The following is a 27828-nucleotide window of genomic DNA, read 5'->3' as shown; positions in this document are numbered from 1 at the left end:
TACTATATAATCTGCCCTCAGAATCTTCCCAACAAACATGCACTGGACACAGGAGTCCTAGACAGGCAGGGCCAGTGTGAATGAATGCTTGGCCTCACTGGCTGCAGGAGGGCCGGCTAAGGCCAGGACTGTGAGTTAATGGTGACACCTGCAGGACGGAGGAGGCATAACAGTGCATCGGAATAGCCATTCGATTTCAGAAGGAGTTCTCAACCAGTGTGACTGAGTAACTGAATCTTAGGGGATTTTAAAATTTTATTATGTGCCTTTGGGGTTAGTGTCCATATTAATATTCAACCTGTTAAGCCAATAGTGTCTAAAATTTAAAGTGGCACATAGCAGCTGAGGTTATAGATCTATCTAGAAGGGATATGAGGAAAAGTGTCCCAGCAGTTAAGGAAAATCTCCACCTTTGGGATAAACACCAAGGATATTTATTTTAATGCTTCTCCATCCCACCTCCTCTTGCCTCTTCTATTTCTGTCACTAAATAGCTATTCTTACTGTTACTCAAGTTCTGCTTTTCCAAACACACAATATATCCTTCTAATTGCATTCTTTCCCAATATATGATTGAATGTTGACTGTGCTTTGCAATTTGTCATTCAAAGAAAATGCTGCCAATAATAATTACTATAAAACCTCACTCACCGCTTTGTCCACTATCTATCTAGCCATGCTTATAAATTTCCAATTGATTTAGCCAAGGTAGATTTGAATTTCCAGCTGCCTACTAGACATCTTCACTTGGGTGTTCTGTGGGTACCTGGAACTTGGCATGGCATCTCATTCCCTCCAGCCTGCTCCTTTTTGAGTAGTCCAGGGCTTAGGAAAGTTGTCCAAATGGCCACTATTTTTCTGAAATGTGAATACTTGAAGTGAACTATAGGTCATAGTATTGTTAATAGTTTATAGGTCCTTCATGATCCTTACGAACTAGATGTAGCAGAGGGAACCATCCACAGAGGTGTGAAAAAATTACTGGGGCACACAGTAGAAACCTATAAGGGAAATACAGAGGTTACTTCTATTTCGCTTTGAAAAGGGAAACAGTCAGGAAAGGAATGCAAAAAAAAAAGGAAGACAGTACAGAGGATGGGTGTACAATTTGGCTCCAGACTGCTGGGTCTAATCCTGGTTCCTCCACTCACTGGCTGTTTGATCTTTACCAAGGAGCTTAACCTCTCTGCGCCCCCACTTTCCTTATCTGACTGATCTGGTGGCTGTACTCAGATGATTTAGAAAGGGGGAATGCTGAAGATCATTGCAATGTTAACAACCATGAGTGGATTAAAATATTAATTTAAAAATGTCACTTGATTCATCCATAAGTCATTTAGACAATTGTCTTAGGACTGAAAATGACAGGTGCCCCATGTTCCTTGCAACTGAGAAAATGAGTAGGAAGGCAGAAAATGGGGAGAAAATGAGTTTTACCAGATAGTGTAAAAAAGATGTAAATGATATCACTTAAGAATATAACAAAAAGTGAAGGCAAATTATGTCATAGTATTACTTAAGATAGAAAAATTTAAAAATGTAAAAATATCCAAAAATGAAAACAACGGTTTAAACTAATTCTAATACATTCCTATAGTTAATAATATATACCCATTAAATTATGTTATCAAAGAATGTTTAATGTTATTTTAGTAGGCAGAATAATGGTCACCCAAAGATATCCATGCACTAATCCCCAAAACCTGTGAATGAATATGTTAGCTAAATAGTAAAAAGGACTTTTGCAGATGTTACTAAGGTTAAGGACTTTGAAATGGGGACATTAACTGACAAGTCCAAAGGGAGTTCCTGCTTCCCCCAGCCACACCTCCTGTATTTTCCACATCTCAGTAAATAAAACCTGTTCTTCTGGGCCAGGGTTTTCCAATCTTGGCACTGTTGACATTTGGGGCTGGCTAATTATTGGTGTGGGGTGTACCATGTGTTATAAGATGCTTAGCAGCATCCCAGGCCTTTACCCAGTGGGTTTCTATAGTATGTCCTATTCCCCAGATACACATCAAAAATACCTCTACACGTTGCCAGGTGATGTCCAGGGAAAGCAAAATTGCAAAATCCTCTACTAAGACCCACTCCTCTAGGCCAAGAACTTAGAGGTCATTCTTCTCTACTGTCTTTCTCCCACCTTACAAATCAGTTCTTCAGGAAATCCTGTCTTCGCACATATCCAGAATAGGAATACTTCTACCCCCCACCTCCACTATCCTGACCTCTAGAATTCTTCCCTTCTCCCTACTGAATAATTTCAAGAAGCCAGAATAATCCTTTTAAACATAAGTCAGATATGTCACTCCTCAACTCCGAATTCCCAGTATCCTTTCTACTTTCACTCTGAATGAGGCCAAAGTTACTACATGTCTCCCCCAACTACCCACAATAGCCCACACCTCTCTACTGTTCTCCATTTACCCTGAGCTTCTGCCCAACTAGCTCCCTGCTATTCCTTAAACACAATGTGCCAATTTAATTTTTACCTCAGGGCCTTTGCACTCTGTTTGGAATGCTCTGTCCCTAGATGGTTTTCCTTCCTTCCCTTCTGGTATCTGTCCAAACACCCCTCACTGTGAGCCTCCACCCACCCTATATAGCACCACAACTCACCCTCTCACCCTTGCATAGGAGCACCACAACTACCTCCCCGCTGTTCCACACATGGACTTAAGTCTTTGCTCTTTCCTGAAAAAGAAGCACTCTGTGGCTAGTATTTTCTGTTTTATTCACTGATGGATTTCCAATGCCTACAAAATACCTAGCACAAAGTAGGCATTCAAATATTTTGAACATGCACGTGAGTGATGAATGAATTATAGTCATAGGGAGGCCCATAGGAGAAGGCTATAGCCTGTGACTTTTAAAACATAAAAGCAATCCCTGACCCTCTGCAATGGAAACAGACTGCTGAAACTGCTCAGTCTACAGACAGACCATCTCCCAACACACCCCAAGAAGGGGTTTAGCCAGAGTCCATGTAGGGCTACCAATTTATCTAACCAAAGAACTAAAATCCGTGGAGGGAGTTCTTACGATCTTTGCCTAGCAAGATGCTATATCCATATAGGCCATGTATAATTGTGTGCTATGAAGCCTCCACTTTCTCCAAGATATTTGTTAACTTGCTATTTATCTTGTTCTTTCTGTCCAGCATATACTGAAGGAGTGCAGATAACCCACCTGCCAGCCATCAGACTCTAAGGGTCACAGCTCATGTAGCTGTGGAGGCTAGAAAAGTGCAGAGATTTGAGCCCCCTGCCTGGTGGCAGGAACCAGATGGAACCCAGGGGCTCATCCCTGAGAAGAAGGAAGGAGCATTCAATAGCAAATAAGACATAAAAACAAAGATAAATCAGGTAAGCAGGGAAGTGCAGTGGAGATACCATATTACTTACATCAGACATAGCCCTAGATGTTTGAGCAAGGAGTTGAGTCAGGTAAAGAAGACAGGGAAAACGATCCCAGGAATAGCAAAGAGCATCTGCAAAGGTTAAGAGGTAAAAGAAGAATGCATCCAAAGCATAGATGGTGACTATCATCAATATCTCAGTGAATGGCGTACAATTTCAAGTATAGAAACAGGAGTCAGTCCCTGCCAAACTCCAATTATAAAGTAATGGTGAAGAGTTTCTTCCTCTGTCACCAGCCACATTCAGTTCAGATATCCTGACAAGCAAGAACATGCCCTAAATGCTGTTGAATATAAACTGTTGTCGACTAAATTTTGCCAGCATAGTCTGCTATGGATTCTCGTGAAGATGAAGTCGCTATCATTAACGGAGGCCGTGGCTCTGGTCTGTCTCTACTGCAGAATACGCAGATGAGCCTGTGCAGTGTCCACCCATCATTGAGAAGGCACGTTTCTCTAAAGGACCATAGCAATCATACTAGAAACCCTGACTCCATAAACATTTTTTATTACCACCGCTTGAGAAATAACCAGAATAACAAAGGTAAAATCTTTCTAAAACAGAAATCCTGTTACTTCCACAGTAGTAAATGGTGACATTCTCATGAAGATTCAAAACTCAGAATGAAAGGACCTTAATATTTCTCTTACTGTACCACTTGCTATAACTGTGCAGCAATGCGCGGGACAGTCAACTTTATATTCCCCAGAACTCTGTTTCTCTTTCCTCAACTTTTATGAAAGAAACATTCACTTCACAGTTACTTGAGAATTAAGTGTCATAATGTGTATAAAACCACTCTGTTAAGGATGAACCTGGTAACCTCTGTGGTATCATTTACCACTTTTGCCATCTGAACAAGAGTGGGGCATAGATAGCATCTTGGTTTTTTGTTTTGTGAGGTTTGTTTGTTTATTTGTTTTAGCTTCTCTTTGGGGAAGCCACTGGATTATGAGCTCCCTTTTACTGCTTAGCCCAATTTAAGCTGAGTTTTCTGTCACAGTGTAATGTATACTTGACATAGAAAGAGAGAGGAAAGGGAATAGCAGCTACATGGAAATGTAGGCTCGAGAAAGGGCTCTGTGAGAAAAACTCAATCCTTAAAGGAATGACATCAAGAAAGGAATGCCTGCATCAGAAAGGATGAATACCCAACTTTTGTAGCAACATGGACCAGCTGGAAGAGATTATGCTGAGTGAAATAAGTCAAGCAGAGAGAGTCAATTATCATATGGTTTCACTTATTTGTGGAGCATAACAAATATCATGGAGGACAAGGGGTGTTAGAGAGGAGAAGGGAGTTGGGGTAAATTGGAAGAGGAGGTGAATCATGAGAGACTATGGACCATGAAAAACAATCTGAGGGGTTTGAAGTGGTGGGGGGTGGGAGGTCAGGGTACCAGGTGGTGGGTATTATAGAGGGCACGGATTGCATGGAGCACTGGGTGTGGTGAAAAAATAATGAATACTGTTTTTCTGAAAATAAATAAATTGAAAAATTTAAAAAAAAAAAAAAGAAAAAAGAAAGAAAGGAATGATATCAAGGCACATAAAAGACAAAAGAGAAATGGGAAGGGTCCGGAAGAATGTAGGATACGGCCCAGAGCACATAGAAGTGATAGAGCCAAGTATTCTAGTCCACTGGCCAATAAAGGCATATTGTTTATCACAAAATCTAAGTCTTCTTTTTAATAAACATAAATGTATTTATTTTGTTAACTTTCTGGATTGTTCTTTCTTGATACTATATCACAAATTTGATGATATCAATTTTCAAAGTGTATGCTGGCCAAACACAAGTATTCGCTATTACATTAAACAAAACTGAAGGAGCCTGCCCTCCTGCACCCCACCCTCCACGACACACGCACACACACACGCGCGCGCGCGCACACACGCGCACACGCACACACACGCACACGCACGCGCACGCACGCACACACGCGCGCACACACGCACACACGCACACACACACGCACACAGTGCTTTCATGCAATCACGTCAGGAATGAACAGGAGGATAGAAAGTGAGTCCAGTGACACAACGGCTCTGCCATGTGGAAAAACAAGTTGAGATGATTTCTATTTAAGTACTTGAGCCCAAACATTTATAATAATTCATTTAAAACCCAAACCTAATGTGTTTATTTGGCTGGTACATGGCACAGCTTTTATGTCAGATAACGGTAGATTCTAAATAACAGGGTTTATAAGCGCTTGGTGATGGTGTTAGAAGAGGATTATAGACCGAAAAGGAAACAAATCCCAGGTAATAGCTCAGATAGTATCTTGAGGATATGTAATACTTTCAAAGTAAGGATAATAATTCTTAATCCGAACTGCACATTAAAATCTCCCAGGGGACTTTAAAAGAAACTACCAGTGCCAGCACCCTCCTCCCGGGATTCTGATTTATTGCAAGGGTGGGCAGACAGCGCTATTTTTGTGAGCTCCCTGGGGGATTCTCACACGCTGCCAGACTGGATCTTCTCTGGTTCGGGAACAGTACTGAGCAAGCTGCAAGGCAGATGAAAGTTTTAACTTTAGAAACACTCATCTACAAACTGTCCTCTTAAAACATAAGTTAGAAAAGGAAATTCAATCAAAAACCCAAACGCAGATTAATTGGCAACGATTGTTGTTTACAGAACGCCTTCAAAACACATTCAAACGCATAAGTCTTGTTCTCAACTGCAGACGTTTTAGCAACAGCAGTGCTTGAAGTCTGACACAAGCACCTTCCTTCCCTCTGATCCCAGCCCTCAGAAGCACCGTGTGCAAGCACAGGGCGACCAGGGAGATGAGAAACATTAAACCCCACCCCCACCAACCTATTTCTCAGTGTGAATGTCTGGGCCTTTCCCTAGGAAACCTTGGAAGGCTCCCAAAAATCAGAGAATTTCTCCGTTTTTAACATCCACTTCCTATTGAAGAACAAACTTGGACATTTCAAAGTCAGGGTTATTCTTTGTCTTACAGATTTTATCTAGAATTGTGCAGAAGAGGGAAAAGTCCTCAAAGCCCTCTTTTTATGCGGTGCCCCAAGGAGGGTTTGCCAGCCTTAGCTTCGTGCCAAGGTACATCAATGAGGAAACAGGATGATGCTATGGACTGGATTGGGGAAGCCAATCCCTGACCCAAAATGGGATGTAGTGGAGTGTAAACAACAGAGAATACGGTATGGCTATTTTCTCATCAAATATATTTCAAATGTTGTCACAAAGTCAGTTGGAAAAACAAAATTAATTGAGGCAAGAATGAAAGTCTTTCTAGAAAGGTGGCTCAACATTGAATTTTAAAGACACTCAGAAAATAGGATCAAACCGTAGTCTCTTGTAGTTGTATCCCCAGCCCTCAAGTTGCTCGGGTTCTAGGAAAGTTCTCCTAGCTGCTCTACCCAAGATACAGCTGATGCCTTTGCTGGCCAAAGAGGTGCTTTGACTTTACCCAAATTATTTAGGTGGCTTTTGATATAATTCTACTTTTTGCTTTGGATATAATTCTACCCAAAAGAATCTATTTTATGGCTGCTCTAAATCCATATATGGTATGTTGGGTGATAGATATTCTGAGAAATAGATCTACAATATAATACAACATAATACAATATAATACAACAGATTCAATATAATTCCAATCAGAATCTCAGAGGGCTTTTTTTTTTTTTAAACTTGGTGGTAATGGAGTGGGTGATGGCATGAAGATTAAAATAAACAGGCTAATTCTTAAACATATGAGAGTGCAAAAAGTTTTTAAAAAGAAAATCAGAATCGGAGACATTTGACTTTCTGAGTTCAAGATTTACTATAAGCCAGTATAAGAAATCATAAGTTTAGCAAACGAAAATGGGAATGAGGCTAAAATCATGGAAACACCTGGAAAATAAATGAGATATATGAGATATTTATTTGTTTTTATTTAAGTCATATTTAGTAAAGTGTAAGTTGTAGGTGATAATAATTCACCAATTTTAAGTATGCAAGTCAATTAGTTATGATAGGTGTATACCTCATTTAACCAGCATCATAAATATGACATCTTGAATATTTCCATGACTCCCCAAAATGCTCTCAACATACTTCACAGCCAGTCCTACTTCCCACCCGCCCTTGGGCTCCAGGAAGCCACCGACCTGCTTTTTGTCACTCTAGTTGTGCATCTCCTAGAATATAATGTAAGTGTAACCAGACAGTATAAAATCTCACTTATCTCGCTCCTTTCACTTAGCATATGTGCTTGAAATTCATCCACGATATCATGAGTAGCAGCGGTTTTTTCCTGTTTATTACTGAGTATTATCCCACCCCGTGGATATATCTTAATTTGTTGGTCCATTCACCAGTTGATGGACATTTGGGTTGTTTTTAACTAATCTAGGACTATTCTAATAAAGATGCTGTAATTATTCAAGTACTAGTCTTTGTGTGGAAAGATACTTTATTTATTTGGAGTAAATGCTTTCACTGAAAAGTGAAATTGCTGTGTCCAAACTCTTTATTGCCGAACAGTGTTTCAAAGTGTCTATAGTTTTACACTCCCAGCGGCATATGTGGGAGAGTTCCAAGAGCCCCACATTTTCCCTACTGCTTGGTGCTTTCCATGCGTTTAATTTTAGCCATTCTAAAAGATGTGTACTGGTATCTCGCGGTGGTTTTAATTTGTATTTCCCTAATGACTCAAAATGATGAACATTGGAAGGGGAGGTGAACCATGAGAGACTATGGACTCTGAAAAACAATCTGAGGGGTTTGAAGTGGCGGGGGGGTGGGAGGTTGGGGTACCAGGTGGTGAGTATTATAGAGGGCATGGCTTGCATGGAGCACTGGGTGTGGTGAAAAAATAATGAATAATGTTTTTCTGAAAATAAATAAATTGAAAAAAATTATTAAAAAAAATTGATGAATATCTTTCATTATTTCCTTTCATTCTTCCCTTGTTCCCAAACCTAAGAGTAAAATACTCGTCTTTTTACCAAGGGCCATTTTTTTTTTTTTAAGATTTTATTTAATTACTTGAGAGAGAGAGTGAGCGAGAAAGAGAATACAAGCAGGGGCAGAGGGAGAAGTAGAGGGAGAAGAAAACACCCCTGCTGAGCAGAGATTCAGGACTTGATTCCAGGACCTTGGGATCATGACCTGAGCTGAAGGCAGATGCTTAACTGACTGAGCCACCCAAGGGCCAGAGCCTTGGCAAGGGCCAAGGCAAGGGCCTTTCTTAGATGTGGCTTACCAGGTTGAGAAAATTCCCATTACTCTTTATTTTCTGAAGGTTTTACCATGAATGGTCACTTAATTTTCTCAAATATTTTCTCAAATATTTTGAGAAAAATAATATATGAAATATATATAAAGTATATAAGATATATTTATAAAATATATATGTATATGTAAAATATAAAAATATATTTATATGTAAATATATATTATAAAAATATATAAAATATGTAAAATATTTTCTCAAATATTGAGAAGATAACTTTTTTCTTCATTAATGTATTAATATGGTAAAATATATTTTTGATTTTCAAATGTCAAACCATCCTGTATTCCTTACATTAAAGGTACTTGTGCATGATTTATTTATTATACCTTTCAGGTAATTTGCTAGACTTGATTTTCTAGTATTTGGTTAAGGAATTTTGCATCTATATTAATGAGGGATGCAGGCTTTTTATTTTCTTTTCTTGTAATACTTTTGTCTGACTTTGGTGTCATAAAACGACTGCAACTCAAAAAGAATTGGAAACTGTTCCTCTTTTACTTTTAAAACAAAATTGTATCACATTAGATTTATTTCTTCCTTAATGTTTGTAACAATTTACTGATGAAGATATCTGCACATGGAATTTATTTTTATCTGGAAATGTTTTCATTACACATGTAATTTATTATATATATTTATATATATACAGTTATACAGGTTATTTCTTTGTTTTTGAGTAAATTTTGTAAGCTGTATTTTCAAACATATTTTTCTTTCATTTCATTAAGTTGTCCAATTTATTGGAAGAAAACTGTTTATGATAAATCCTCATTATCCATTTAGTGTTTTCAAAGTATCTGTACTGATTCACCCCCATTCTTGATATTGGTAAATTGTATCTTCTCCCTTTTTTTCTGATAATTGGCTTAAGGTCTATCAATGTTATTATTTTCTCAGTGAACAAGATTTTTGTGTATTCACTTTTCTCTATTGTGGTTCTATTTTCAATTTCTTTGATTTTAACTCCTTCATTATTTCCTTCTTTCTGGTTATTCTGGATATAATTTTTTCTGCTTGTCTAGATTTTTTTAGGTAGAAACTAGGATCACTGATTCGATATCTTCATTTTTTTCTAATGGAACTATTTAATTTTGTAAATTTCAATCTAGCCTCTACTTTATTTATATCCTCAAAATCTCATTTTATTGTCATTTCATTTTTATTTTACTCAAAATACTTCCTAATTTTTCTTGTCATTTCCTCTTTGAATTGCTTAATACGTCTAACAGCTTAGAAATTTATATGATATCATTCTATTATTGTTCTCTAGTTTAATTCTGTTTTCAACCAGAAAACATTTTTTGTATGATTTCCATCCTCCAAAATTTCCTAAACTTTTAACTGGTCTGGTCCAGACATTTTGGGAATGCTGTCTTATCAGATGTCATCAGGACATTTTCAGTTCCAGGAAATCTTTACTTTTGGGTCACCAAATTGTGTGTAGTCCAGTCAAGGTTTGGTGATTTCTTTATATATGTCTCATGACTCCAAAAGTTTATTCCTGCAAGTTTGGTGGCATAAGGGCTGATTAGCAATACATGATAGGGGCCTTTCCAGCACAGTTGAAGAGAATCTTTCTGGAGGTATCATTTCCAACAGAGAAAACCTTGAGGTTGAAAGTGTGATGCTTAAGGTCTTTCTCTCCCAGGAGTGCACTGTGAAAAGATTATTCTACCAAAGGATGATCATTTTTATTTTTATAACAATATGCAACTTCTACTTTTTTCTTTTCATTTTTTTATTGACATACAATTGACATAATAGTTTCAGGTGTACACCATAATGATTTGGTATTTTTATAAATTACAAAATGATCCCTGACATAAGTTTAGTTACTGTTACCATACAAAGTCATTACAATATTACTGACTATATTCTCTATGTTGTATATTGCATCCCCATGACTTATTCATTTTATAACTAGAAGTTTATACTTCCTAATCTCTTTTACCTGTTTCATCTGTCCCACATCCCCTCCCCTATGACCAATAATCTGTTTTATCTATAAATCTGTTTCTGCTGTTTGCTTGCTTAGATTCCACATATAAGTAATATCATACAGGGGTACCTAGGTGGCTCGGTGAGTTAAAGCCTTTGCCTTCAGCTCAGGTGATGATCCCAGGGATCCAGCCTCACATCAGGCTCTCTGCTCAGCAGGGAGCCTGCTTCCCTCTCTCTCTGCCTGCCTCTCTGCCTACTTGTGGTCTCTGTCTGTCAAATAAATAAAAAATCATAAAAAATCAAAAAAATTTTTAAAAATTTAAAAAGTAACAACATATAGTATTTGTTTTTCTCTGACTTATATCACTTAGCATATTACCATCTAGGTCCAACCATGTTGTTGCAAATGACAAGATTTCTTTCATTTGCTGGATAGTATTCCATTCTGCTTAAATACATCTTTTTATGCGACTGACCACATCTTTTTATGCAACTGATTCTGAATTCTTATTCAAATTCACGGTTTGTATTTACAGGCTGTATTACTGGTAACGCATTTAGTTCCAAATAGTTCTTTGGGGATAATACTGTTTTAAAATGTATTTGAAGTTTTGCTGTCTTGCAAAAAGTTTATCAGCTATTGCTTCAAATTTATACCTATACTGTATCTTCCCAGATGCACTCAGTTCTTTCATTGTGCTTTTGCAGTATCCACTCATCTGCTTTCAAGGCTGCTTGAAGCAGGGAGTTTCAGGAGGCATACATAACTCTAGGTTTCCTTCTGTAGGGAGAATTTTCTCCCTTAAGTCAGAATATGGGTCAGAAAATATTTTCAGTGGGCTACTTTCAGACTTAGGGTGCTGATTTAGAGCCATCACACAACGGGGAATTGGCACATTATTTTTGATTCTGTATTTGTTGCCTGTCAAACCTTTTTAAAAATAATGTACCTATAAATATGGACCAAAGATAGATGTACCTGAGAGTTCTCCCTCCTACTGCTTGTTACTCACATGTCACTTCAGTAGGTTTCCAATCTATACAATTTCTCTCTGACGTGGGACATGACACCCAGAAAAAGTCCTTCCTGGTACCAAGGGACGAAAGGCCACTGAATTAAGAAAACCTAACTCTAGGGACGCCTGGGTGGCTCAGTGGGTTAAAACCTCTGCCTTTGGCTCAGGTCATGATCCCAGGGTCCTGGGATCGAGTCCCACATCGGGCTCTCTGCTCAGCGGAGAGCCTGCTTTCTCCTCTCTCTCTGCCTGCCTCTCTGCCTCCTTGTGATTTCTGTCTGTCAAATAATAAATAAATAAATATTTAAAAGGAAAAGAAAACCTGACTCTAAAGATTTTATTTATTTATTTGAGCGGGAGTGCACGGGCTGGGGGGAGGAGGATAGGGAGGAGCAGAGGGAGAGGGAGAAGAGACTCCCCTCTGAGCAGAGAGCCCAGGTGGGACTCAATCCCAAGACTTTGGGATCAAGACCTGAGCCACCCAAGCACCCCAGAAAAGCTGATTCTTGATCAGTGGTGTTTTCAAAGAAAGACCTTGACCAAAAGAAGGAGATGTGAAAATTTATAAAAGGAAACCTTATTAAAATGGATTCAGGAAGCCAGGAGGAGGAGCTTTCACATGGTACTATTTTGTGTCAATTACAGGAAGAAGTGTGGGTTACAGACTTCAAAAGAAGAATCATTAACTGGAAAGAATTATCAATTTATAGGCCACAACAGAAAAGGATACACATGGCACCTTCTATAAGAAAATTAACGCCCCCGGCTACTCAGCCAATGAGAAACCATCATCACCCTGAACCCTACCTTATCACCAATAGACTTTTGTCCAAAACAGCCACTCCCAACCCCCTCCTCTTCATGAAATAACATTTTCTCCTTTGTTTGTTGGACTTGTCTATGGCTAACCATAGCTAGTTTGTCCCAAATTACAATTCTCTCCTATTCATGGATAAATCCATTTGCAATTTAAAAAGAAAATTATTTAGAATTATTTCGTAGTTTAGAATATGATCTATCTCTGTAAGTGTTCCTTCTGCACTTGAAAATGTATCTTTTTCAGGTTTGAGGTGGAGTGCCCTATTACTATCAGGTCAAGTTGGTACTGGTATTCTGGTCTCCTATATGCTTAGTGATTTTTCCATCTATTTTTCTATCGATTATTGACAAAAGAGTGTTCAATTTGCTTCTTTTTCCTCTTAGTATTATCAGGTTTTGGTTTCTTGATTTTATAAGTCTGTCATCATGTGCTTGCTTGGCAATTTCTGATTGAATCAGAAGAATTGTGAATGTTGGGTTATTCACTGCTGGATTTTGTTGCATTTCCTTGATGAATAGTGGACTTCATTCTGCATAGTTATATTACCTGAGAGCAGTTTGAGTCTCTTTGGCTTTTTTTAATTTTTATTAGAGCAGAAAAAGAAATCTTCATCTTAGAACTCATTTAGCCCTTCTATTAAGGTGACACTCTACTGAGAACTCTATCCAGTGCTAAGTAGCATCAGGTCCTTCCACACTGGCTGGTAGTACCACAAAATATTCTCTGTCCTGGGTAGGAAATTCAGGAATTTTCTGACCTAGAGATTTCCAGTAGTTCTCTTCTATGCACAGGTAGTTTCCTGAAATTTGTACTGATCAGTATCCAACCAAAGACCAGGAGAAACCCCTGGAGATCCAGAGCCCTCTCCATGGAGTTTTCTGCTCTCTGGTGCCGCATGTCACCAGTTTTCACCATGCCGGGACCCCCAAACTCCAATTTCTGCTTCCTCAACTTACAATCTCTGGCTATGTAACCCTCCCTGTGCTTCAGCCTGAAAACTGCTCAGTCACAGAGATCACATCATGAGTCCCTGTGTCATGGATCACAGCTCTTTGTTGTCTATTGTCCATTGCCTGAAAACTGCTGGTTTATATATTTTGTCTGTTTTTGGGGGGTTTTAAAAGCAGAATGTAAATCTGCTGTCTCCTACAACATCATAGTCAAAAGCAGAAATTTGTCTCTGTTTATAAACAATGGAACTTTTTCAGATGTTATACATCAAAGATCCTTTTTATACTGAGAATAAGTTACTAGTGATCTAATGGAAGGATCATTTTAAGTCTTTAATAAAGAATCTTTACCGCCGTAATGATCTATGCTTTATTCTGAATTCTGGGCTCTTATTTATCTTGACAAAAGAAAAATAAAAGAAAAAAAAAAAAAAGAAAGATGATCTTTGACATTCAAAAGCTGGCCTAGCACTCATGGAAAGACCATGGTATTCTACTGAACATAATCTCACAGAATCCAAGCTAAGACAAGGTTACTCTGAGACCTTGATAAAATGGAACAAAACAAGGCTACTTGCTAATTTTGTCTAAGCACAAACAAAAACAAGGTTACTTTGCCACCCACAAAATACGAAACACCCTCTTCTTTTGGCCAGATTCAGTGAATCCTATATCCAATCAATTACAGTTTTATTCCTATTCTATTCTCCCTTCTCTATAGATAAGATTAAGTAAGATACACAATCATAGGTTTGGTGCACATTTTCTGGAATTATTCAATTTAGAGCAAATCCCTGCCTTCTTTCCCTCTCCAAAATCACCTACCCAAAGTTTAAGTTTATAACATGTTTTTTCTAACATCCTCTTAATATCAGTCCCCATGACTCCCACAGCATGTGTTCTCATCCCTGCAATTAGTGATAAACTCAATTTGTTTAACTACAGAGATTTACCTGGTGATTTTTGGATGAATGACAGTGACAATTTAGATAAGCCCAAAGGGGCTCTAATGTAGGACTTTCAGGCAATGAATGAGCAAAAGAAGTTTTACCCGTATATTCTTTTGTTCCAGTCAGAATTTTTGTATTTTCCAAGTATCTATAAATCCAAAAACATTAAACTAGCTATTCTGTTCCTTGTAATTTTATATTCTTAAAAAAATGCAATCAGGCTTGAAGCCTCTTGAAAAAAAAAAGATACTTTTAAAAACCTTTGAAATATTAACTTTATAATTTGATATATTTACATGTTTAAAAAGATGGTACCTTGTTAGCATTTATAGTCATTTATGGCTTATGTTAAGTAATCAAGTTGAAAAGTCCTTTAAGATAAACTAGACAGATCAACAAAAGTCAAAGACATTAAGTTAATAATACTTTATATCACTAGCTAAGTTTAAAAAATATAAAAAATATATTTGTATTTAAAAAATATATTTTAAAATATATTTTAAAATATATTTTTAAAATATACCATTTGGGGATACCTGAGTGGCGCGGTCAGTTAAGCATCCAACTCTTATTGCAGCTTACGTTGTGATCTCAAGGTCATGAGGTCAAGCCCTACTTCAGGCTCCACACTCAGGACAAAGTCTGCTTCTTTCTCCCTCTCCTTTCCCCTTGTCCCTACCCACCCCTACTCTCTCTCTCTTTATCAAATAAGTAAGTCTTTTTTAAAAATACACCATTTAAATTAGCCATTTCTTTAAATAAATAAATAACAAATTAGCTGTTTCTTTAAAAAAAAATTTATTTATTTATTTGACACAGAGAGAGAGAGAGATCACAAGCAGGCAGAGAGGCAGGCAGAGGGAGAGGGGGAAGCAGGCTCCCCGCTGATTAGAAAGCCCTTTGTGGGGCTCGATCCCAGGACCCTGAGACCATGACCTAAGCTGAAGGCAGAGGCCTAACCCACTGAGCCATCCAGGTGCCCCAAATTAGCTGGGTTTTTTTTTTGACAAGTTGTTCAGAAAATAGTGAACTAATAACTATAAATTAATAATAAATATAATTATAAAAATAATAGGTATTACTTGTGGAGCATAAGGAATAACACAGAAGACATTGGGAGATGGAGAGAAGTGAGTGGGGGGGAAATTGGAGAGAGGGACAAACCATGAAAGACTGTGGACTCTGAGAAAAAAACTGAGGGTTTTGGAGGGGAGGGAGTGGGGGGTTGGGTGAGCCTGGTGGTGGGTATTATGGAGGGCATGTATTGCATGGAGCACTGGGTGTGGTACATAAACAATGAATTTTGGAACACTGAAAAAAATTAATTGAAATTTTAAAAAAAAGAAAGAATATATGCTATGGAAAAATTTAAAAAAATAATAGGAATTGTTATTTCAGAATCAACTATTGCCAAGTGTTTTATCTATATTATCCTTAGATCTCAGAGTTAGCCTGGCAAATAGCTACTATTATCCTTATTTAATAAACAATATAAGGAAATAAGGTTTAGAATTGTAAAGTGAAATGCTCAAGATTAAATAATTAATAAGTGCAACACATATTCAGTCAGATCAAATTTAGTTCAGTCTTATTTCATACTTAGTTCAAACTTAGTTCATAAGATCTTACGTTCTTGGAAACACTGTTCTGTCTCTTTCTGTAATTTCAGTAGACAATGGAATATGATGTTGATATTTAAGACATGGAGCAAAACATAACAGTTTAACACAGGTATGGAAACCTGTTTTTATATAATAGAAATGCTCTAGATAAAATATATCACTTAGCAATAAGTAAACATCTAAAGAAAAGGAAAAGTAAGGAATATGAAGTTATACATTGAAAAGGAAATATTTTAAGTTTAAAATAATGACTAACTAAAATGGATTGTATTACTTCTAGTTCAGTGGTCATATGAGGGCCATTGCTAGAAAATATCATTTCATAAGAGATATTTAGTTCCGATTAAGGAGGTTAGGATGAGAAATTTATTGGCAAAAAAAAATTATCAATGAAAATATGTCCATTGTATCAGCAGAATAAAGACAGAAATTTTGGATCAAGAAGAGTAATTGAAAGCAGGATGACTGACTAATAATACAAGAAATATTAAACTGTGCTTTCTAAGAATACAGCAGGTACTCTTATTCAGAAAGGTAGAAGCATTAGTCCTCTGCATCATTTGAAGAATAAAAACATGCTTTGGAGATGCTATCCCCCTTAAACAGTGGTGTTCAACTGTATAAAAAATGAAAAATTATACCCAAGGAAATGGTCTTTACCTTTGATAAAATTGATTGAATCCTCATAAATATTCATTTAATATACAATTTCTTAATATATCATAATTCTATCTTCCTACATAAAAATCCATTCTATTTCTTATAAAGATAATTACTCCTTACTCCATTCACTGCCCTGACACAATCAATATAAGAATATAAATTATTCTACAGAAACAACTGTGCCTTATTAATGCTTAAAATAACATTTTTGCTTTATTACTTGTATTTAATATCAAAATTTCTCTTCATGTAGCCAACACATGGAAGATATTCTAATGCAATATAAAGAAAGCATTTATCCTTAAAGCAGAATGTGGCTTGTCACTATTTAGTACAGTAGATTGCTAGGTTTTATTCATTTCTCGTTACTAAAAGATTGCACCCTTTGATTAACACCTCCCCATTTCTCCCGCCCCCATCCCCTGGCAACCACTATTCTACTCTGTACTTCTTTGACTATTTAGATTTCTCTTACAAGTGGTATTATATAATATTTGTCTTTCTGTGTCAGGCTTACTTCACTTAGCATAATGTCTTCCAAATTCGACCAGGTTATCACAAATGGCAGGACTTCTTTCCTTTTTGATCCTGAATAATATTCTAGTGTATGTATGTACCACATTTTCCTTATCAGTTCATCTGTCAGTGGACAGAGGATTATTATAAATGATGTTGCAGTGAACATGGGAGTGCAGGTATCTCTTTGAGATCCTGAATTCAACTTCTTTGAATAAGTATCCAGATGTGGGATTGGTGGATGACATGGTAATTCTAGTTTTAATTTTTTGAGAAATGTTTGTACTTTTTTCCATAGTGGCTGCACCAATTTACATTCCCACCAACACTGTGCAAGGAATTCTCTTTCCTCTGCACCATCTTCAACAATATTTTTTTCCTAATAGCCATGCTAACTAGTGTGAGGTGACTTCACATCATGTTTTTAATTTGCATTTCCCTGATGATTAGTGACATTGAAAACACTTTCATATACTTGTTGGCCATTTGTAAGTCTTTCTGGGGGAAATATCTTTTCACCTCCTTTCCCTATTTTTAAATCAGGTTATTTGGATTTTTGTTGTTGAATTGTAAGAGTTCCTCATATGTTTTGGATTTATTGGATATATGTTTGCAAATATTTTTCCATTACATGAGGTGCCTTTCATTTTGTTGATGGTTTCCTTTGTTGTACAGAAGCTTTTTAGTTTGATGTAGCTCTAATTGTCTATGTTTGCTTTTGTAATCTGTGCTTTCACTTTCATATCCAAGAAATCATTGAAGACTACTGTCAAGAAGACTTTATGTATTGTCCTGGTAATGTTATAGTTTCAGGACTTAAGGCTGAACTGTATGCTTAAATATTTGCTAAGAGGGTATATTATGTGTTCTTAGCAAAAATAATTATAATAATAATACAGGTATGGAAGGAAACTTTTGGACGTGATGGATATATTTATGACATAGATTGTGGCAATGGTTTCATTGGTGTATACTTATTTCCAAACTCATCAAGTTGTTTACATAAAGCATGCACATCCTTTTATGTAATAATCATACCTTAATAAAGTGATTCTAAAAAGGGAACGTAGTTTGGATCACCTGGATGGCTCAGTCGGTTAACTATTTAACTCTTGATTTCAGCCAAGACCATGATCTCAAGGTCTTGAGATCAAGCCCGTGTCAGCTCTGTGCTCACCATGGAGTAGGCTTGACATTCTCTTTCTCTCTCTACCCCTTCCTACAGCTCATACTCTCTCTCTGTCAAATAAGCAAACAAAAAATAAATAAATAAAATCTTTAAAAAAATGAATATAGTTTACCAAATTTTCAATTGACCAAAAGATAAAAAAAAAAGAATTACACTAACAAATCCTACTTCAATATCCTTTCTTCACTTTTCATTGCCACTTTTTTAGAGTACAGACTATGTCTTAAAGACTACAGGAAAATCAAAAAGTATACTTTCATACTGAATGTAAGCAATTATGTCAGTAGTAGAATTGCCATTGCAATGCCCTACTATATTTTCAAGGTTATGCAAACAACTATCATGTCTTCCTGCCTTTCTCAAAAAGGATTTTAATCCCAAAAGCATTGTGAACAATAAGAATCATTAAAAGAAAAGCCATGTATATAGATCTTAAAGAAAAAATATTTCAGGCATATCAAGCTCTTCTGTAGTTTGATAGAGATACTAGAATGAATTGGCTTTCAGAGCTATAATTAAAATTATGAAAAATTCCAAAGATTAGGGATTACATATTTGAATTCCAAAACTCCTCTTTGAATAGTGATTCACAAGAGCATGGAATCATGCTTTAAAATTAGCAAACAGAAATGCCTATTTCCTTGGCTTTAAGCAATAGTATTACTCGATATTAGTAAGACCAATAATTATGATCAGAATATAAAGCATTTACTGGTGAGTATTATGTGCACTTTAAACAAAAATTAGAACTTCTCATATGTTAATTTTTATAAACTATCTGTGACTATATTTGATGAAAAACACATCACAGTAATAAGGGTTTTGTTTGTTTTTGTTATTAAAGAAGTTATACTTAATGGTTTTTGTGATGGTTCTACAATATAGTAGAAATTACCTAAAGATGAAGAAACACACTTTGTCACAGGATGACTCATTAGTTATGTAAAATAAAATTAATAAGCAGAGAAGTAAATAGAAACAAATGTTTGTAAAAATATATCCAACTGGGGCTCCTGGGTGGCTCAGTGGGTTGAGCCTCTGCCTTCAGCTCGGGTCATGATCTCAGGGTCCTGGGATTGAGTCCCACATCAGGCTCCCTTCTGAGCGGGGAGCCTGCTTCCCCCTCTCCCTCTTCTGCTCCCCCTGCTTGTGCTCTCTCTCCTTCTCTCACTCTCTGTCAAATACATAAATTATTTAAATATATATATATGTGTGTGTGTATATATATATATATATATACATATATATATATATATCGAATTGATCATATTTTAATACAATAGTCTAACACTTTGGCCTTCCAGGAAACAGAAATCTGGATTTCTTTGGACTGTTACAGAAGCATATTTCTTACAGAAATGATTGCAAATAGTTTTTGAAAATAAGAAGCCACAGAGAAGATAGAAACAAAACTGAGAATCAAAAGCTTCTGGTATTTAAGATCCTATTAATTAAAGATCAAGGAGTATTCTATATATCTGAGCTGATAAATATCCCATAGCTTATCATGAATGAGGTAAAATATCTTCAAATATCTTATTAGTATTTGCATCACAGCACTAAAAATTGAGAGAAATGTCTCACTAAAACATCAAATTGCCATTCAGTAACAGTAACCCTATAACATAATTTCTTCATACTGATGAATTCATATTTCCAACTGAAATTCTGAAAAGTGAAACTAAATTTTATGGGATTTCAAACTGTTCTTGAAACCAGCAGTAAGGTGTCAAATGTTAAAAAGTGCACTAGAATAGCAGTCAGGAGATCTAGGTTGTAATAACAATTCCACAAACTTTTAACCTTAAGCAAGTCACTTAATTAACATTGGATTTGGTTATTCATTTGTCGAACAAGAGGTTAGAGCTCATGCTCCGGGAATTCCCATATCAGATAAATGACTATGAACTTGATAAATCACAGGTATCAATTACCTTCTATGAAATGTCTATTTTGTGTCAAGTGATAAACTAGACCCTTTGCTTGGAATATCTTAATCTATAGTAGAAATACCTTCATTTCAGAGATTTGGAAATCAGGGAAGGCAAATTGCCCAATAGCCTACAACTAATAAATGCAGGAACTGGGAGTCCAAATGAGCGCTGTCTACCTTCCTGCCCTCATGCCAACTCTGGCATGCATTTTGATTTTCATCCAACTGATGACAGAATATTCAGTCATTCAAACTGCATGACAAAACTTCAAATAATTGCTCAACTATCACGTAATGACACTTAAAAAGCTTTTATTTGAACCATAACCATCAATGATTCAATAAGAAGTTTTTATTACTTACAGCTGTTCCAAAGATACGAGTCCTTTAAATGTTTGCTTATCTAGGGCATGAATTTCGTTCTTGTACAGATACCTGAAAAACATAAAAAATTCTATTAAGTTATAAATTTGCATAGATGCCACGTTTCTTATATCAGGAATTTTTAAGCTACAACATGACTCTAAAAAGTTTGGGATGTTAATACATTCCCTAAAAATATATGGAGACTTTGATTTCATTTAAAGATGTTCAAGTATCTGGGCAAGACAGTTCCAAGGCTCTTGTCAGATTCTCAATGAAATCCTTGATCCAAAATATTAAGAATCACTGCCTTAACCTCTAAAACTTAGAGTGATTATAGAAAAGTTCTGACTAATGAGGTCCCATGTACTGGGTAACAACTTTTCTAAGAAAATAAAAAGTTGGACTACAACAATTTTTTTTTCAAATTAATTCTATCATACAGAATATATTGAACCAGGAGTTATATTTGCAAAGCTGGCAAATATCACAGGATTCTTCTGAAGGGAGTAAACACATATTAACAAGGTCCACAGGGTGTATTTTGGTTCTCCCATGGCTGCTGCTGACAACCTGAAGGAAAAGAACCTGTTAATGGATTTACAAATATGATGATGTAACTAATCCAGCCAAAAGATTTAATGAAAACGATTTACACAACATATGAACACTATGTTCTTTTTTCATCAACTATAGGATAGAAAAGTTATTCCATTGTTTAGATCTCTATGTGAATACTTTGTGAATGTCATGAAAGTGAAATCTGTATCTGTCCTACTTGTGCCTCTGGGGATCTGAGGCTATCAAAATTCCTAAAACTTTCTACTGAGTTCCTCTGGAATGCATCTTTGCATAAGCTAGAGCTCACAGTGACTTTGAATGCATCAGAATCACCTGATGGTTTGCTAAAAACAACTCCTGAGCTTGCCCCCAGCCCTACTCAATCCAGTTCTCTTGGGGTGAGGTTTAGGAAACTGCACTTAACAAGTTTCCCAGTTGATTCTGAAGCAATCTTTCTGCAGATGACTTAAAAACCACAGAAGCCATAGAAATCACAGTTCTAGTGAAATGAAAAAGATTGCTTTTCCAAAATGTGCTTAGGGAAGCTTTGGAAATTCCAAATTACTTTCTCTTCTCACAGATTAGAACCTCTGTAAGTTTCTCAGAACAGTAGTAGTAACTAGTAGAGATTTATGTCTTACTGGAGATATTTCCTTAGCATTATTTGATACTATGGAAGATCTTGCTTTTACCTAACAATCTCAAAAATATAGCTATATGTTAGGAAAACAAGAAGTGGAATTTTCTAGAACCATGTTTCTTCAACTAGCTCATAAAGATTATTGAGCTGTGGTCTCAAAAATCACCACTGATTCTCAACTATGGTTATGATCTGGGAAACAAAGGCAGAAGAAAAACTATTAAATTTTCTTACTACTTAGAACCCATTCCTCTAGGAACCCAGTTGCCTCGATTTTAATACTTTGGTAAGTGCAAAAGGCAATCTTAGCCTGACCCACAGGATTCTGTAGCCTACTATAACATATAAAATTCCTTTGGAAACTTCTTTTATCTCTATCCCCCAAAATACATATTAGCAATCATCTTCCAAACACATGACCCACTGATACACATCTGAAGATCCTCATGACTGTGTTTTTACTAAACAGTAATAAATAACATTTTCCTAACAATATCTAACCCCCTCAGGACCCTGGAAACCTTGTTTCCAAAATATCTGGGTGGTTTATGCCATCCCTAACCCTCTTCCAACTTGAAAGTCTATAACAGGCCATTTTTCATGGCCCAGGTGCTGCTCTTTCTGCCCACAGGTCCTGTCCCTGTGTTTTAATAAAGCCACCTTTTTGCACCAAAGGCATCTTAAGAATAATTTCTTGGCCATCAGTTTCCAACCCTAACATTTTTCCTATGTCAGTTTTGTGTGAATCCATGTATAGATACATGAATCAATATTTCTAAGACATCATTTTGGCTCTATCTCAGGCCTTATACTGATATCTGGCATACTGCCTCTGTGAACTCTGATTTCATAATGGGTCCACCATGTGAAATAGCACTGAGATTCTTTAAAATTCCACAGATGATAATAATATGTAGAAAAGTTTAAACCTCTATTCTATGGGTAGAAACCAGGTAAAAATTATTTTGTAAATTTATTCCAGAGGATTAAGATATACCTCCCTGGTAAGGACCCTTATACTCTCTGAAAGTCAAGGAACCACATTACTTTTCACGTATCATATCCTGAAACATAAAAAATTGACCCAATTTCTATAGAGATGTGTGTAAAGGCCTAAATTGGTTTTTTATTACTATCATACTTTTTTTTTTTTTTTTTTTTTTGATTTTGTTTTATTTTATTTCTTTTTTTTTTCCAATTTATTTATTTTCAGAAAAACAGTATTCATTATTTTTTCACCACACCCAGTGCTCCATGCAAGCTGTGCCCTCTATAATACCCACCACCTGGTACCCCAACCTCCCACCCCCCCGCCACTTCAAACCCCTCAGATTGTTTTTCAGAGTCCATAGTCTCTCATGGTTCATCTCCCCTTCCAATTTACCCAAAAGCACATACCCTCCCCAAAGTCCATAACCCTACCCCCCTTCTCCCAACCCCCCTCCCCCCAGCAACCCACAGTTTGTTTCGTGAGATTAAGAGTCACTTATGGTTTCTCTCCCTCCCTATCCCATCTTGTTTCATGGATTCTTCTCCTACCCATTTAAGCCCCCATGTTGCATCACCACTCCCTCATATCAGGGAGATCATATGATAGTTGTCTTTCTCCGCTTGACTTATTTCGCTAAGCATGATATGCTCTAGTTCCATCCATGTTGTTGCAAATGGCAAGATTTCGTTTCTTTTGATGGCTGCATAGTATTCCATTGTGTATATATACCACATCTTGTTGATCCATTCATCTGTTGATGGACATCTAGGTTCTTTCCATAGTTTGGCTATTGTGGACATTGCTGCTATAAACATTCGGGTGCACGTGCCCCTTTGGATCACTACGTTTGTATCTTTAGGGTAAATTCCCAGTAGTGCAATTGCTGGGTCATAGGGCAGTTCTATTTTCAACATTTTGAGGAACCTCCATGCTGTTTTCCAGAGTGGTTGCACCAGCTTGCATTCCCACCAACAGTGTAGGAGGGTTCCCCTTTCTCCGCATCCTCGCCAGCATCTGTCATTTCCTGACTTGTTGATTTTAGCCATTCTGACTGGTGTGAGGTGATATCTCATTGTGGTTTTGATTTGTATTTCCCTGATGCCGAGTGATATGGAGCACTTTTTCATGTGTCTGTTGGCCATCTGGATGTCTTCTTTGCAGAAACGTCTGTTCATGTCCTCTGCCCATTTCTTGATTGGATTATTTGTTCTTTGGGTGTTGAGTTTGTTAAGTTCTTTATAGATTTTGGACACTAGTCCTTTATCTGATATGTCGTTTGCAAATATCAAATTAAAGAAGAATTGAAAAAAATCATGGAAACAAATGATAATGAAAATACAACGGTTCAAAATCTGTGGGACACAACAAAGGCAGTCCTGAGAGGAAAATATATAGCGGTACAAGCTTTTCTCAAGAAACAAGAAAGGTCTCAGGTACACAACCTAACCCTACACCTAAAGGAGCTGGAGAAAGAACAAGAAAGAAACCCTAAGCCCAGCAGGAGAAGAGAAATCATAAAGATCATAGCAGAAATCAATGAAATAGAAACCAAAAAAACAATAGAACAAATCAACCAAACTAGGAGCTGGTTCTTTGAAAGAATTAATAAAATTGATAAACCCTTGGCCAGACTTATCAAAAAGAAAAGAGAAAGGACCCAAATAAATAAAATCATGAATGAAAGAGGAGAGATCACAACTAACACCAAAGAAATACAAACTATTATAAGAACATACTATGAGCAACTCTACGCCAACAAATTTGACAGTCTGGAAGAAATGGATGCATTCCTAGAAACATATAAACTCCCAAAATTGAACCAGGAAGAAATAGAAAGCCTGAACAGACCCATAACCAGTAAGGAGATTGAAACAGTCATTAAAAATCTCCAAACAAACAAAAGCCCAGGGCCAGATGGCTTCCCGGGGGAATTCTACCAAACATTTAAAGAAGAACTAATTCCTATTCTCCTGAAACTGTTCCAAAAAATAGAAATGGAAGGAAAACTCCCAAACTCATTTTATGAGGCCAGCATCACCTTGATCCCCAAACCAGACAAGGATCCCATCAAAAAAGAGAGCTATAGACCAATATCCTTGATGAACACAGATGCGAAAATTCTCACCAAAATACTAGCCAATAGGATTCAACAGTACATTAAAAGGATTATTCACCACGACCAAGTGGGATTTATCCCAGGGCTGCAAGGTTGGTTCAACATCCGCAAATCAGTCAATGTGATACAACACATCAATAAAAGAAAGAACAAGAACCATATGATACTCTCAATAGATGCTGAAAAAGCATTTGACAAAGTACAGCATCCCTTCCTGATCAAAACCCTTCAAAGTGTAGGGATAGAGGGCACATACCTCAATATCATCAAAGCCATCTATGAAAAACCCACTGCAAATATCATTCTCAATGGAGAAAAACTGAAAGCTTTTCCACTAAGGTCAGGAACACGGCAGGGAAGTCCATTATCACCACTGCTATTCAACATAGTACTAGAAGTCCTAGCCTCAGCAATCAGACAACAAAAGGAAATTAAAGGCATCCAAATCGGCAAAGAAGAAGTCAAATTATCACTCTTCGCGGATGATATGATACTCTATGTGGAAAACCCAAAAGACTCCACTCCAAAACTGCTAGAACTTATACAGGAATTCAGTAAAGTGTCAGGATATAAGATCAATGCACAGAAATCAGTTGCATTTCTCTACACCAACAACAAGACAGAAGAAAGAGAAATTAAGGAGTCAATTCCATTTACAATTGCACCCCAAACCATAAGATACCTAGGAATAAACCTAACCAAAGAGGCTAAGAATCTATACTCAGAAAACTATAAAGTACTCATGAAAGAAATTGAGGAAGACACAAAGAAATGGAAAAATGTTCCATGCTCCTGGATTGGAAGAATAAATATTGTGAAAATGTCTATGTTACCTAGAGCAATCTACACATTTAATGCAATTCCTATCAAAGTACCATCCATCTTCTTCAAAGAAATGGAACAAATAATTTTAAAATTTATATGGAACCAGAAAAGACCTCGAATAGCCAAAGGGATATTGAAAAACAAAGCCAAAGTTGGTGGCATCACAATTCCGGACTTCAAGCTTTATTACAAAGCTGTCATCATCAAGACAGCATGGTACTGGCACAAAAACAGACACATAGACCAATGGAATAGAATAGAGAGCCCAGAAATAGACCCTCAACTCTATGGTCAACTAATCTTCGACAAAGCAGGAAAGAATGTCCAATGGAAAAAAGACAGCCTCTTCAATAAATGGTGTTGGGAAAATTGGACAGCCACGTGCAGAAAAATGAAATTGGACCATTTCCTTACACCACACACAAAAATAGATTCAAAATGGATTAAGGACCTCAATGTGAGAAAGGAATCCATCAAAATCCTTGAGGAGAACACAGGCAGCAACCTCTTCGACCTCAGCCGCAGCAACATCTTCCTAGGAACATCGCCAAAGGCAAGGGAAGCAAGGGCAAAAATGAACTTTTGGGATTTCATCAAAATCAAAAGCTTTTGCACAGCAAAGGAAACAGTTAACAAAACCAAAAGACAACTGACAGAATGGGAGAAGATATTTACTATCATACTTAAATAATGATGAGCTGCTTCATAAAAACTAAACTAAATTATCAAATATTCATTGAGGAGTCTCAAAACTGAAAACCACCTGTAAAATTTTATATCATATATACAGATTCATTTTAGACTTATATCTTATAGAAAACAATACTAATAAGGTGACCAAATGGTATTTTTAAAAGAAGCAATAGAACTTCTGTAGTTAGATATGTACATGTTGATTAAAATGATAATGTATGCATTCAAGATACACTGCTCCTTAGGTTAACACCAGCAAGAGAACTTCCAGCTTCCTGTGGGATAATGGAAACTACCTGAATTCAAACCTCTCCACATATCCTAAAAATGAACTAAGAGGAAAAAACAAATCACCTAGAATACAACCTATGCCATGACTAGGAGAAACAGAAAATCAGTATCTTCAATTCACATTAAGTAGGGGAAATAGTAACACCAGCAAAGTCAGATCCAGAGTCTGTCTTGCAGAAATGGGTCAGGCAAGATTTTATAGGCAAGGGAGATGGAAGGAAGGGGTGGAAAAAGAAAGCTGAGAAAGTACCAACCTGATAAAAATCTGTCTGAGCTCACGGGAATCAGAGCCCTAACTCCTGGGAATTGACAGAAAACGGCTGAGAAAATGAATAGGGGAAGCACCTTACAATTGCTAAGCATCTTGTCCAAGAGTGGTATTAAAGGTAAAGAAGGAAGTAAGAAGCCAAAGGGTCTTACAGAGACTAAGATAATATCAGATAATCTAAAGACACACCCAGGGGCACCTGGGTGGCTCAGTTGGGTAAGCATCTGCCTTTGGTTAAGATCACGGGCCCAGGGTCCTGGGATTGAGTCCTGCAAGAGACTCCTTGCTCAGCGGGGAGTCTGCTTCTCCCCTTTCCTTTGACACTCTTCCTGCTTGTGCTCTCTGGTCCTCTCTCTCTCTGTCAAATAAATAAAACCTTTAAAAATTTAAAAAATAAAAGCACACCAAAAAGGCTAGACTGAATAAAGTAATTGTGATTCACTCTGTCAACAGAAGAGCATGGCCTTGAACTAAGAAATAAGCCATCCAAAGTTCTCTTCTCTACCTTCATATTTAATCACTTGCTACTCAAATCAAATGTTAGTATCTAAAGTTGAGAAACTTGGCACAAGAAAACAAACTCGTCTTATCTTTGAATATCAATGCAAAATTAATAAAAATATTAGCAAACTGAACTCACCACTTAGTTCTAAGGACCAATATTTATGATAACCTTCTAAAATAATGAAAAAAAAATGGGGCAGAGGGGCAAGATGGCAGAGAAATAGGAGACCTTGTTTTAATCAGTCCCCTGAGTGAGCTAAATATCTACCAGAACACTCTGAACACCCATGAAA

The 27828-nt window shown here is 36.8% G+C and overlaps 1 protein-coding gene across 1 annotated transcript in view; it reads right to left on the bottom strand.

Annotated features, from left to right (window-relative positions):
- PXDNL (peroxidasin like) overlaps nucleotides 1-20710 on the bottom strand; it is a 212552-nt gene extending 191842 nt beyond the window's left edge. The window contains exon 1 of the mRNA XM_044245616.1: nucleotides 20647-20710. The gene's annotated coding sequence lies outside the window, so the exon portion shown is untranslated. The remainder of the gene's footprint in view (nucleotides 1-20646) is intronic.
- Between the last annotated feature and the right edge of the window lie 7118 nt (nucleotides 20711-27828).

This window comes from Neovison vison, chromosome 4, assembly GCF_020171115.1.
Source record: "Neovison vison isolate M4711 chromosome 4, ASM_NN_V1, whole genome shotgun sequence".
NCBI lineage: Eukaryota > Metazoa > Chordata > Mammalia > Carnivora > Mustelidae > Neogale > Neogale vison.
The sequence above is the reverse complement of the archived record's forward strand: the minus strand, read 5'-3'. Positions and strand labels throughout refer to the sequence as shown.